Here is a 15,013-nt window from a genome sequence, read left to right as displayed (position 1 = left end):
TTGGTTCATACTCATGTCCACTGAGTCAGTGATGCCATCCAGTCATCTCGTCCTGTGTCGTCCCCTTCTCCTGCCTTCAGTCTTTCCCAGCATCACGGTATTTTCTATTGAGTCAGCCTTCTCATCAGGTGGCTAAAGTATTGGAGCTTCAGCCTCAACATCAGTCCCTCCAATGAATATTAAGGGTTGATTTCCTTTAGGATCGACTGGTTTGATCTCCTTACAGTCCAAGGGAGTCTCAAGAGTCTTCTCCAGCACCACAATTCAAAGACATCAGTTCTTCAGCGCTCAGCCTTTTTTATTGTCCAGCTCTCACATCCATACATGACTCCTGGAAAAAACATAGCTTTGGCTATATGGACCTTTGTAAGCAAAGTAATGTCTTTGTCTTTTAATATGCTGTCAAGGTTTGTCAAAGCTTTTCTTCCAAGGAGCAAGTGTCTTTTAATTACATGGCTACAGTCACTGTGCACAGTGATTTTGGAGCCCAAGAAAATAAAGTCTGTCACGGTTTCCACTGTTTCTCTATCCTATCTTATTTGCCAAGAAGTGATGGGACCAGATGCCAGGATCTTCATTTTCTGAATATTGAGTTTTAAGCCAGGTTTTTCACTCTTCTCTTTCACCTTCATCAAGAGGCTCTTCAGTTCCTCTTCCCTTTCTGCTTTAAGGGTGGTGCCCTCTACATATCTGAGGTTATTGATATTTCTCCTGGCAGTCTTGATTCCAGCTTGTGCTTCATCCCACCTGGCATTTCGCATGATATACTCTGTATATAGGTTAAATAAGCAGGGTGACAATATACAGCCTTGACATACTCCTTTCCCAATGTTGAAAATTGTTGTTTTCAAACAACAGTCTGTTGTTCGATGTCTGGTTTTAACTGTTGCTTCTTGACCTGTGCTGGTTTCTTAGGAGGCAGGTAAGGTGGTCTGGTGTTCTCATCTCTTGTGATCCACACAGTCAAAGGCTTTAGTGTAGCCAATCAAACAGAAATAGATGTTTTTCTGTAATTTTCTTGCTTTGTCCATGATCCAATAGATGTTGCCAGTTTGATCTCTGGTTCCTCTGCCTTTTCTAAATCCAGCTTGAACATTTGGAAGTTCTCGGTTCACTTACTCTTGAAGCCTGGCTTGGAGAATTTTGAGCATTTCCTGGCTAATGTGTGAAATAAGTGCAATTGTGTGGTAGTTTGAACATTCTTTGAATTGCCCTTCTTTGGGATTGGAATGAAACCTGACCTTTTCCTGTCCTGTGGCCACTGCTGAGTTTTCCATATTTGCTGGCACATTGAGTTCAGCACTTTCACAGCATCGTCTTTTGGGATTTGAAATAACTCAACTGAAATTTCATCACCTCCACTAGCTTTGTTCATAGTGATGCTTCCTAAGGTTGACTTGACTTCACACTCCAAGATGGCTCTAGGTGACTGATCATACCATCATGATTATCTGGGTCGTGAAGATCTTTTTTGTACAGTTCTTCTGTGTATTCTTGCCACCTTTTCTTAATATCTTCTGCTTCTGTTAGGTCCATACCATTTCTGTCCTTTATTGAGCCCATGTTTGCATCAAATGTTCCCTTGGTATCTCTAATTTTCTTGAAGAGATCTCTAGTCTTTCCCATTCTATTCTTTTTGTCTATTTCTTTGCACTGATCACTGAGGAAGGCTTTCTTATCTCTCCTTGCTATTCTTTGGAACTCTGCATTTAGATGGATATATCTTTGCTTTTCTCCTTTGCCTTTAGCTTCTCTTCTCTCAGCTATTTGTAAAAGCTCCTCAGACAACCATTTTGCCTTTTTGCATTTCTTTTTCTTGGGAATGGTTTTGATCATAGCCTCCTGTACAGTATTATGAACCTCCATCTATAGTTTTTCAGGCACTCTGTCTATCAGATCTAATCCCTTGAATCTATTTGTCACTTCCACTCTGTAATCGTAAGGGATTTGCTTCCCTGGTGGCTCAGATGGTAAAGTGTCTGCCTGCAATGTGGGAGACCCAGGTTCGATCCCTGGGTAAGGAAGATACCCTGGAGAAAGAAATGGCAACCCACTCCAGTACTCTTGCCTGAAAAATCCCATGGATTGAGGAGCCTGGTAGGCTATAGTCCATGGGGTCACAAAGAGTCAGACACAACTGAGCGAATTCACTTCACTTGATTTAGGTCATACTTCAATGGCCTAGTGGTTTTCTCTCCTTTTCAATTTAAGTCTGGATTTTGCAATAATGAGTTCATGATCTGAGCCACAGTCAACTCCCCATCTTGTTTTTGCTGACCGTATAGAGCTTCTCCATCTTTGGCTGCAAAGAATATTATCAATTTGATTTCAGTACTGACTGACCATCTGGTGATGTCCATGTGTAGAGTCTACTCTTGTGTTGTTGGAAGAGGGTGTTTGCTATGACCAGTGTGTTCTCTTGGCAAAACCCTGTTAGCCTTTGTCCTGCTTCACTTTGTTCTCCAAGGCCAAACTTGCCTGTTACTCCAGGTATCTCTTGACTTCCTCCTTTTGCATTCCAGTTCCCTATGATGAAAAGGACATCTTTTCTTTGGTGTTAGTTCTAGAAGGTCTTGCAGGTCTTCATAGAACTGTTCAACTTCAGCTTCTTCAGCATTAGTGATTGGGGCATAGACTTGGATTATTGTTATATTGAATGGTTTGCCTTGGAAATGAACAGAGATCATTCTGTCATTTTTGAGATTGCACCTGAGTACTGCATTTCAGACTCTTTTGTTGACTATGAGGGCTACTCTATTTCTTCCAAGGTATTCTTGCCCACAGTAGTAGATATCGTGGTCATCTCAATTGAATTTGGCCATTGCTGTCCATTTAGTTCACTGATTCCTAAATTGTTGATGTTCACTCTTGCCACCTCCTTCTGTTTGACCGCTTCCAATTTACCTTGATTCATTAACCTAACATTCCAGGTTCCTATGCGATATTGTTCTTTACAGCATTGAACTATATTTCCACCACCAGATGCATCCACAACTGAGCATTTTTTCCGATTTGGTTCAGCCTTTTTATGTCTTCTGGAGCTATTTCTCTGTTATCTCGTAGTGTATTGGGCATGTCTTGACCTGGGGAGTTCATCTTTCAGTGTTATATCTTTTTGCCTTTTCATACTGTTCATGAGGTTCTTAAAGCAAGAATGCTGAAGTGGTCTGCCATTCTCTTCTCCAGTGGACCGCATTTTGTCAGGACTCTTCACCATGACTTGTCCATCTTGGGTGGCCCTACATAGCATGGCTCATAGTTTCACTTGAGTTAGACAAGGTTGTGATCTATGTGATCAGTTTGGTTAGTCTTCTGTGATTTTGGTTGTTTTTCTCTTTATGACTTACTTTGCTCTGTATAACAGGTTCTAGGTTTATCCACCTCACAAGAACTGACTCAAATTTGTTCCCTTTATACTTGAGTAATGTTTCATTGTATACATGTACCACATCTTCTTTATCCATTCATTTGCTAATGGACATCTAGGTTGCTTCCATGTCCTAGCTATTGTAAACAGTGCTGCTCTGAACATTGGGGTGCATGTGTCTTTTTCAGTTATGATTTTCTCAAGGTATATACCCAGTAGTGAGATTGCTGGGTATGATAGTTTTATTCCTAGTTTTTAAAGAATCTCCGTACTATTCTCCATAGTGGCTGTGTCAGTTTACATTCCCACCAACTGTGTAAAAGGGTTCCCTTTACTCCACACCCTCTCTAGCATTTATTGCTTGTAGATTTTTTGATGATGGCCATTCTGACTGGTGTGAGGTGATACCTCACCGTAGTTTTGATTTGCAGTTCTCTAATAATTAGTGATGTTGAGCATCTTTTCACATGTTTATTGGCCATCTGTATGTCTTCTTTCAAAAAGTTTGTTTAGGTCTTCTGCCTGTTTTTTTATTGGGTTGTTTGTTTTTCTGATACTGAGCTGTATTAGCTGCTTATATGCTTTTTGGTATTAATCCTTTGTCAGTTGTTTCTTGTTTGCAATTATTTTCTCATATTCTGAGGGTTGTCTTTTAATCTTGTTTATTGTTTCCTTTGCTGTGCAAAAGCTTTTAATTATATCCCATTTGTTTATTTTTGTTTTTATTTACATTCTTCTAGGAGGTGAGTTAAAGAGGATCTTGCTGTGATTTATGTCAAAGAGTATATTACCTATGTTTTCTTCAAAAAGCTTATAATTTCTGGCCTTACATTTAATTCTTTAATCCATTTTGAGTTTGTTTTTGTGTATGGTCTTAAGAAGTGTTGCAGTTTCATTCTTCTACATGTAGCTGTCCAGTTTTCCTGGCACTAGTTATTGAAGAGGTTGTTTTTTCTCCATTGTATATTCTCGCCTCCGTTGTCAGAGATAAGGTGCCCATAGGTGCTTGGGTTTATCTCTGGACTTTCTGTCTTGTTCCATTGGTCTGTCTTTCTATTTTTGTGCCAGTACTAGACTGTCTTGATGAATGTTGCTTTGTAATATAATCTGAAGTCAGCAGGATTGATTACTGCAGCTCCATTTTACTTTCTGAAGATTGCTTTGGCTATTTGAGGCTTTTTGTGTTTCTATACAAATTGTGAAATTTTTTGTTCTAATTCTGTGGAAAATAATTTTTTGTTCTATTCTGTTGGTAGTTTGATGGGGATTGCATTGAATCTGTAGATTGCTTTGGGTAGTATAGTCATTTTCACAATATTCATTCTTCCAGTCCAAGAATATGGTGTACCTCTCCATCTATTTATGTTGTCTTTGATTTCTTTCATCAGAAAGAAATTTTATAATTTTCTGCATACTGATCTCTTGTCTGTTCAGGTAGACTGATTTCTGGGTATTTTATACTTTTTGTTGCTATGGTAAATGGGATTGTTTCCTTAATTTGTCTTTCTAATTTTTCATTGTTAATTTATAGGGATGCTAGGAATTTCTGTGTGTATTAATTTTACATTCTGTGCTTTTACTACTAGCTCTAGTAATTCCAGTGGAGCTATTTAAAATCCTGAAAGATGACTCTGTGAAAGTGCTGCACTCAATATGCCAGCCAATATGGAAAACTCAGCAGTGGTCACAGGACAGGAGAAGGTCAGTTTTCATTCTAATCCCAGAGAAGGGCAATTCAAAGAATGTTCAGACCACTGCACAGTTGCATTCATTTCACATGCTAGCAAGGTAATGCTCAAAATCCTTCAAGCTAGGCTTCCATTGTACATGAACCGAGAATGTCCAGATGTTCAAGCTAGATTTAGAAAAGGCAGAGGAGCCAGAAATCAAATTGCCAACATTCATTGGATCATAGAGAAAGCAAGACAATTCCAGAAAAACATCTATCTCTGCTTCATTGACTACATTAAAGCCTTTTACTGTGTGGATCACAACAAACTAGAAAATTCTTAAAGAGGTGGGAATAATTGACCACTTTACTTGCCTCCTGAGAAGCCTGTATGTAGGTCAAGAAGCAACAGTTAGGATGGGACATGGAACAACAGACTGGTTCAAACTTGGGAAGTGAATCTGTCAAGACTGTGTACCGTCACTCTGCTTATTTAGTTTCTATGCAGAGTACATCATGCAAAATGTAGGCTGGATGAAGCAGAAGCTGGAATCAAGGTTGCTGGGAGAAATATCAATAACCTCAGATATGCAGATGATACCACCCTTAAAAAAAAAAGAGAAACTACAGAGCCTCTTGATGAAAGTGAAAAAGCTGGCATAAAACTCAACATTGAAAAAACTAAGATCATGGCATGTGGTCCCATCACTTCATTCCAATAGATGGGAAAAAAGTGGAAACAGTGACAGACTATTTTCTTGGGCTCCACAATCACTGCGGATGGTAACTGCAGCTATGATATTAAAAGACACTTGCAAAAAAAAAAAAGATAGAAAAGATACTTGCTCCTTGGAAGAAAAGATATGACAGACCTAGACAGCATATTAAAAAGCAGAGACAGCTGTTTGCCTACAAAAGTTTGCACAGTCAAAGCTGTGATTTTTCCAGTAGTCATATATGGATGTGAGAGTTGATCTTAAAGAAGACTAAGCACTGAAGAATCGATGTCTTCAAACTGTAGTGCTGGAGAAGGAAAACTTGAGAGTCCCTTGGACTGCAAGGAGATCAAACCAGTCAATCCTAAAGGAAATCAACTCTGAATATTCATTGGAAGGACTGATGCTGAAGCTCAAGCTTCAATACTTTGGCCACCTGATGTAAACAGCCAACTCATTGGAAAAGACTCTGATGCTGGGAAAGATTGAGGGCAGGAGGAGAGGGGGGTGACAGGTTGATATGGTTAGAAGCATCATCAACTCCATGAACATGAATTTGAGCAAACTCTGGGAGATGGTAAAGGACAGGGAACCCTGATGTGCTGCAGTTCGTGGGGTCTCAGAGTTGGACATGACTGAGCAACTGATCAGCAACTAGTAATTTCTGGTGGCATCCTTAGAGTTTTCTATGTATAGTGTCATATCATCTGCAAACAGATGAAAGTTTTACTTCTTCTTTTCCAATCTGGACTCCTTTAATTTCTTTTTCTTTCCTGATTGCTGTGACTAGGACTTCCAAAACTATGTTGAATAGTAGTGGCGAGAGTGGTCACCCCTATTCCTGATCTTAGAGAAAATGCTTTCAGTTTTTCACCTTTCAGAAAAATGTTTGCTGTGGGTTTGGTGCATATGACCTTTATGATGTTGAAGCATGTCCTTCTGTGCCTATTTTCTGTAGAATTTTTATCATAAATGGGTGTTTCATTTTTTTCAAAAATTTCTTTGCATCTATTGATGTAATCATATGGTTTTTATCTTTCAGTTTGTTAATATGGTGTATCACATTGATTGATTTATTATGTATATTGATGAATTCTTGCATACTCAGGCTAAAGCCCTCTTGATCATGCTGTATAATCTTTTAATGTCTTGTTGGATTCTGTTTACTAGACTTTTATCGAGAGCTTTTGCATCTATGTTCATCAGTAATATTGGCCTATAATTTTCTTGTGGTGTCTTTGTCTGGTTTTGATACTAGGGTGATGGTAGCCTTGTAGAATGAGTTGGGAATTTTCTTCCTCTGCAATTTTCTAGAAGGGTTTAAGCAGGATATGTGTTAGCTCTTCTCTAAACTCTTGGTAGAATTAGGTGAGCTTTTTGAATTCATGTCACTCATCAAATAGGAACATTTTTCACCATTATTTCTTCAAGTAGTCTCTCTTCCCCTTTTCCTCTTGCTTTTCCTACTGGTACTTCCACGATGCATACATTGGTCCTTATGGTTGTGTTCTCCCTGGTCCCTTAGGCTGTGTTCAAGTTTCTTCAGTGTTTTACTTCCTGTTCCTCAATCTCCATATCCATTATCTTCTCTTCAAGTTCACTGATTCATGCTTCTCTACTCTTAAATCTGCATTTGAATTCCTCTAGTGAATTTTTCATTTTACTTATTATACTTTTCAGCTCCTGCAATTCTTTTGGTTTCTTTTTACACATCATTTTCTTAACTTTCTCCAGATCTTCCTGTATTTCTTTGAGTACCTTTAAGACTTCCATTTTAAAGTCTTTGTCTGATATATCTGCCAGTAAGTCTTTTTTAGGGACAGGTTCGTTTGAATATTTTTTTTTTCCTTTGAGTGTGCCATACTTTTTTTTTTCCTTTTTGTATGCTTTGTGATATCTATTGAACACTGAACTTTTTTTTTTAATTAATTAATTTATTTTTTTTAGTTGAAAGCTAATTAGTTTACAATATTGTAGTGGTTTTTGCCATACATTGACATGAATCAGCCATGGGTTTACATGTGTTCCCCATCCCGATCCCCCCTCCTGATTCCCTCCCCATCCCATCCCTCTGGGTCTTCCCGGTGCACCAGCCCTGAGCACTTGTTGAACACTGGACATTTTAATTTAATACTGTAGTAACTCTAGAAATCAGATTCTCCCTGCTTTCCCCAATATTTGTACTTTTTTGTTATTGTTTTAACTTTTTTTTTGTTATTTGTGCCTTATACTTTATTGAACCATATCATTAAAAAACAGAATGCCTCACAAATTTGTATGTTATCCTTGTGCAAGAGGATTACTAGTCTTCTCTGTATTGTTCCAATTTTAGCATTTGTGCCACCAAAGTGAGCACTAATTATGTCTTTTCTGAGCTTTTCCTTCAGTATGTACATCATTTTCTAATTTTCCCCATATATTTAGTTGGATTTTTGCATGTACTAGTCTTTAATGTCTGAATCCTAAAAAGGTAAGATAAAAATGAAGATGGGAAACAAAAAGCAGCAGCTGTTAATATCCTTAAAGTTATCTCAGTCAACTAGAAAAAAAAAAAAAAAAAAAAGTTATCTCAGTCAGAGGGTAGGGGCTTGAAACAAAAACTCCCCACCTCTTTGTCTGCATCTCTGTGATCAGAAGCAGCAATCAGTAATTGGAGCACATGTACCCAATATTTGGGGGACAGTCCTTTTTTTCCATCCTTGCTCCCCTAAGCTGTATGCAAACTGCTCCCAGGATATGTGCACAGTGCCCTGCCATGTTTTTGGAGTAGGCATGGGTAGTTACTACTGTAATAAGAGCTGAAATTGACCCAGATTTACTGTATTTACATTTAAGCATTCTCTGTGAAGTTGCAAGCATTCAGCAGTCTCCTGAGTTCTAAAAAAGTTATATTAGACAGATTCTGCCACTGCAGTTGCTGCCTAAATGGGGAGTAGATTCCTGGTTCTTCCTACTTTGCCATCTTCATAGAATCCTAGATCATTGACTTTAAAACTGAAGTCTTTGGGTAAATTTACTTTGAAAGAAAAAAAGCTTCTTGTGAACACCAAGTTTTGGGCAAAAAATATATGCTACTAAGGCAAATATACAAATAATAAACTACAAAACCATAAAACCTATAACCCCAGTTCATTGAAAATAACATCATTAATTGCAATGGACCAATGGTATTGTTCAAAATAAATTACTATTATGAATGAGAATATGCAGGTTATCTTTTTTCAGTTCAGTCACTCAGTCATGTCTGACCCTTTGCAACCCCGTGGACTGCAGCACTCTAGGCTTCCCTGTACATCACCAACTGCCAGAGCTTGCTCATACTCAGTGTTCATCGAGTCAGTGATGCCATCCAATCATCTCATCCTCTGTCATCCCCTTCTCCTCCTGCCTTCAGTCTTTCCCAATATCAGGGTCTTTTCCAAGGAGTCAGTTCTTCACATCAAGTGGCCAAAGTATTGGAGCTTCAGCTTCACCATCAGTCCTTCCACTGAATATTGAGCACTGATTTCCTTTAGGATTCACTGGTTGGATCTCCTTGCAGTCCAAGGGACTTTCAAGAGTTTTCTCCCCACCACAGTGCAAAAGCATCACTTCTTTGGCGCTCAGCTTTCTTTATAGTCAAACTCTCACATCCATACATGACTACTGGAAAAATCATAGTTTTGACTGGACGGACCTTGTTTGGCAAAGTAATGTCTCTGCTTTTTAATATGCTGTCCAGGTTGGTCATAGTTTTTCTTCCAAGGAGTAAGTGTCTTTTAATTTCATGGCTGCAGTTACCATCTGCAGTGATTTTGGAGGCCAAAAAAATAAAGTCTGTCACTGTTTCCATTGTTTCCCCATCTGCTTGCCATGAAATGATGGGACTGGGTACCATGATCTTAGTTTTTTGAATGTTGAGTTTTCAGCCAGCTTTTTCACTCTCCTGTTTCACTTTCATCAAGAGGCTCTTTAGTTGTGCTTCACTTTCTGCCATAAGGGTGGTGTCATCTGTGTATCTGAGGTTATTGATATTTCTCCCAGCATTCTTGATTCTAGCTTGTGCTTCATCCAGCCCGGGATTTCGCATGATGTACTCTGCATATAAGTTAAATAATCAGGGTGACAATACACAGCCTTGATGTACTCCTTTCCCAATTTTGAAACAGTCTGTTGTTCCCTGTCGGGTTCTAGCTGTTGCTTCTTGACCTGCACTGATTTCTCAGGAGTCAGGTAAGGTGGTCTGGTATTCCCCATCTCTTGAAGGATTTTCCAAAGTTTGTCATGATCTGCACAGTCAAAGGCTTTGGTGTAATCAATATGGCCAAAGTAGATGTTCTGGAACTCGCTTGCTTTTTCAATGATCCAGGGGAGGTTGGCACTGATCTCTGGTTCCTCTGTCTTTTCTAAATCCAGCTTGAACATTTGGAAGTTCACTGTTCATGTACTGTTGAAGCCTGGCTTGGAGAATTTTGAGCATTACTTTGCTAGCATGTGAGATGAATGCAATTGTGCGGTAGTTTGAGCATTCTTTGGCATTGCCTTTCTTTGGGATTGGCATGAAAACTGACCTTTTGCAGTTCTGTGGCTACCGCTGAGTTTCCAAATTTGCTAGCATATTGAGTGTAGCACTTTCACAGCATCATCTTTTAGGATTTGAAATAGCTCAACTGAAATTCTATCACCTCCTCTAGCTTTGTTGATAGTGATGCTTCCTGACGCCCACTTGACTTCTCATTCCAGGATATCTGGCTCAAGGTGAGTGATCACACCATCGTGATTATCTGGGTCATGAAGATCTTGTTTGTATAGTTCTTTTGTGTATTCTTGCCACTTCTCTTCTTAATATCTTCTGCTTCTGTTAGGTCCATACCATTTCTGTTAGGTCTTTTATTGTGCCCATATTTGCATGAAATGTTTCCTTGGTATCTCTAATTTTCTTGAAGAGATATCTAGTCTTTCCCATTCTATTATTTTCCTCTATTTCTTTGCATTGATCACTGAGGAAGACTTTCGTGTCTCTCCTTGCTATTCTTTGGAACTCTGCATTTAGATGGATGTATCTTTGCTTTTCTCCTTTGCCTTTAGCTCCTCTTCTTTTCTCAGCTATTTATAAGCCCTCCTCAGACAACCATTTTGCCTTTTTGCATTTCTTTTTCTTGGGTGTGGACTTGATCACTGCCCTCTGTACAATGTCATGAACCTCCATCCATAGCTTTCAGGCCTTCCGTCTATCAGATCTAATCCCTTGAATCTATTTGTCACTTCCACTGTATAATTGTAGGGGATTTGATTTAGGTCATACCTGAATGGTCTGGTGGTTTTCCCTACTTTCTTCAATTTAAGTCTGACTTTTTCAATAAGGAATTCATGATCTGATCCACAGTTAACTCCTGGTCTTGTTTTTGCTGACTGTATAGAGCTTCTCCATCTTCGTCTGCAAAGAATACAATCAATCTGATTTCGGTATTGACCATCTGGTGATGTCCATGTGTAGTCTACTCTTGTGTCGTTGAAAACGGGTGTTGAGAACCAGTGCGTTTTCTTGGCAAAACTCTGTTACCCTTTGCCCTGCTTCATTTTGTATTCCAAGGCCAAATTTTCTTGTTACTCCAGGTATCTCTTGACTTCCTCCTTTTGCATTCCAGTCCCCTATGACGAAAAGGACATCTTTTTTGGGTGTTCATTCTAGAAGGTCTAGAAGGCCTTGTAGATCTTCATAGAGTTCAATTTGAGCTTCTTCAGCATTACTGGTTGGGGCATAGAGTTGGATTACTGTGATTTTCAATGTGGTATCTTTTTTTTTCTCCTGGTAATATATATATATAATATAAAACTTGCCATTTAAACCCTTTTAAAGTATATAGTTTAGTTCATAGTATTATACAATCATCCATCTATAAAATGATTTCACTGTACTGAAGAGAAACTTTGTACCCTTTAACCAATAACTCCCCAGTTTTCCCTTTCTCAGCCACATCTTCTTTCTGGAGTTCTGCCTGTTTGTCCTTTAGTGTGATTACTTAGTTCTCTTTATCAATTTTCATTCATAGTTTGCTGTGATGTTGTTTAGTATTCACTTGGAAGGAACTTATGTATATGCAGATTACCTCTTTTCTTTTTTCATTAGCTTTATCTATTTAATTTTTAGAAATCAAACCATGATACTAAATACAAAAGAGAGTCAACTCAGTTCAGTCGCTCAGTTATGTCTGACTCTTTGTGACCCCATGGACTGCAGCACGCCCAGGCTTCCTTGTCCATCGCCAACTCCCAGAGCTTACTCAAACTCATGTCCATGATACCATCATGTCGGCGATACCATCCAACCATCTCATCCTCTGTCGTGCCCTTCTCCTCCTGCCTTCAGTCTTTCCCAACATCAGGGTCTTTTCAAATGATTCAGTTCTTTGCATCAGATGGCCGAAGTATTGGAGTTTCAGCTTCAGGATCGATCCTTCCAATGAATATTCAGGACTGATTTCCTTTAGGATGGACTGGTTGGATCACCTTGCTGTCCAAGAGACTCTCAAGAGTCTTCTCCTTCACCGCAGTTCAAAAGCATCAATTCTTCGGCACTTAGCTTTCTTTGTAGTCCAGTTCTCACATCCATACATGACTACTGGAAAAACCATAGCTTTAACTAGATGGATCTTTTTTGCAAAGTAATGTCTCTGCTTTTTAATATGCTGTCTAGGTTGGTCATAGCTTTTCTTGCAAGGAGCAAGCGTCTTTTAATTTCATGACTGAGGTCACCATCTGCAGTGATTTTTGAGCCCAAGAAAATAAAGTCTCTCACTGTTTCCTTTATTCCCATTCTATTATTTTCCTCTATTTCTTTGCACTGCTCACTGAGGAAGGCTTTCTTATCTCTTCTTGCTTTTCTTTGGATCTCTGCATTCAAATGAGTATATCTTTCCTTTTCTCCTTTGCCTTTCCCTTCTCTTCTTTTCTCGGCTATTTGTAAGGCCTCCTCAGACAACCGTTTTGCCTTTTTGCATTTCTTTTTCTTGCAGATGGTCTTGATCACTCCCTCCTGTACAGTGTCATGAACCTCTGTCCATAGTTCTTCAAGGACTCTGTCTATCAGATCGAATCTCTTGAGTCTATTTGTCACTTCCACTGTATAATCATAAGAGATTTGATTTAGGTCACACCTGAATCATCTAGTGGTTTTCCCTACTTTTTTCAATGTAAGTCTGAATTTGGCAATAGGAGTTCATGATCTGAGTCACAGTCAGTCCTGGTCTTATTTTTGCTGACTGTGTAGAGCTTTTCCATCTTTGGCTGCAAAGAATATAATCAGTCTGATTTTAGTATTGACCATCTGGTCATGTCCATGTGTAGAGTCTTGTCTTATGTTGTTGGACGAGGGTGTTTGCTATGACCAGTGCGTTCTTTTGGCAAAACTCTGTTAGAAGCTAAAAGAACTAAAGAGCCTCTTGATGAAAGTGAAAGAGTGAAAGAACGTTGACTTAAAACTCAACATTCAGAAAAGTAAGATCATGGCATACAGTCCCATGACTTCATGGCAGATAGATGGGGAAACAATGGAAAAAAAAAGAGAGTATTCACTCTCAAATGATACAGTGCTATTTTCCCTCAGAAAATAAGAGAAACCAAAGGCAGAAAAGAAAGGGAAAGATATACCCAACTTAATGCAGAGTTCTAGAGAATAGTAAGGAGAGATAAGAAAGCCTTCTTAAGTGAACAATGCAAAGAAATAGAGGAAAACAATAGAATAGGAAAGCTAGAGCTCTCCAAGAAAATTGAAGATACCAAGGGAACATTTCATGCAAAGGTGGCCCCCTTGAGCCAGACATCCTGGAATGTGAAGTCAAGAGGTCCTTAGGAAACATTACTATGAACAAAACTAGTGGAGATACTGGAATTCCAACTGAGCTATTTCAAATCCTATAAGTATGCTGTTAAAGTGCTGCATTCAGCATGTCATCAAATTTGGAAAACTCAGCAGTGGCACAGGACTGGTAAAAGTCAGTTTTCTTTCCAATCCAAAAGAAACACAATGCCGATGAATGTTCAAACTACCGTACAATTATGCTCATTTCGCATGCTAGCAAAGTGAAAGTCACTCAGTTGTCCAGCTCTTTGCAACCCCCGGGCACTGTAGCCTGCCAGTATCCTCTGTCCATGGGATTCTCCAGAGAAGAATACTGAAGTGGGTAGCCATACTCTTCTCTAGATTGGTTGCATAAAAGGATCGTTAACCTAAATTTCTGGTTAACTTCTCCAGGCCACATACTAGAGTAGTAACCATTCCCTTCTCCAGGAGATCTTCCTAATCCAAGGATCCAACCTAGGTCTCCTGTGTTGCTGGTGGATTCTTTTCCATCTGAGCCACCAGGGAAGCCCAAGAATACTGCAGTGGGTGGCCTATCTGTTCTTGAAGGGATCTTCCCAACCCAGGAATCAAATCAGAGTCTTCTGCATTGCAGGCAGATTCTTTACCAGCTGAGCTACCACGGAAGCCCACATGCTAGTAAGGTAATGCTCAAAAGCCTGCAAGCTAGGCTTCAGCAGTATGTGAACTGAGAACTTTCTGACATACTGGCTGAGTTTAGAAAAGGCAGAGGAACCAGTGATCAAATTGCCAACATTCATTGGATCATAGAAAAAGCAAGAGAATTCGAGAAAAACAGCTACTTCTGTTGCCAGTACACATAGACGTTACGCAGGTTTGATCCCTGGGTGAGGAAGATCCCTTGGAGAAGGGTATGACAACACACTCCAGTATTCTTGCCTGGGTAATTCCATGGGCAGAGGAGCCTGGTGGTCTACAGTCCATAAGGTTGCAAAGAGTCAGACAGGACTGAAGCAACACAGGACTGGAGCACTCTGCTTCATTAACTACACTAAAACCTTTGACTGTGTGGATCACAAGTAACTGGAAAAATTTTAATGAGTTGGAAATACCAGACCACCTTTACCTGCCTCCTCAGAAATCTGTATGTAGGTCAAGAAGCAACAGTTAGAACCAGACATGGAACAACAGACTCGTTCAGAATTGGGAAAGGAGTCTGTCAAGGATGTGTATTGTCACCCTGCTAATTTAACTTATATGCAGAGTACATCATGCAAAGTGCCGGTTTGGATGAAACACAAGCTAGAATCAAGATTGCTGGGAGAAATATCAGTAACCTCAGATATGCAGATGATACCACCCTTATGACAGAAAGCGAAGAGGAATTGAATAGCCTCTTGATGAAAGTGAAAGAGGAGAATGAAAAAGCTGATTTAAAACTCAGCATTCTAAGAATGAAG

The 15,013-nt window shown here is 39.3% G+C and overlaps 1 protein-coding gene and 1 non-coding gene across 2 annotated transcripts in view; one reads left to right on the top strand and one right to left on the bottom strand.

The window, feature by feature from the left end:
- Positions 1-15,013, top strand: part of CENPP (centromere protein P) — a 229,252-nt gene that overhangs the window by 760 nt on the left and 213,479 nt on the right. The gene's annotated exons all lie outside the window — the stretch shown is intronic.
- On the bottom strand, positions 8,002-8,108 carry LOC133071521 (U6 spliceosomal RNA). Its single transcript, XR_009696464.1, has one exon. It is a non-coding gene; the product is annotated as a U6 spliceosomal RNA (small nuclear RNA).

This window comes from Dama dama, chromosome 16 (genome assembly GCF_033118175.1).
Source record: "Dama dama isolate Ldn47 chromosome 16, ASM3311817v1, whole genome shotgun sequence".
NCBI classification, from domain to species: Eukaryota; Metazoa; Chordata; class Mammalia; order Artiodactyla; family Cervidae; genus Dama; species Dama dama.
This window is presented reverse-complemented; position numbering and strand designations above follow the sequence as displayed.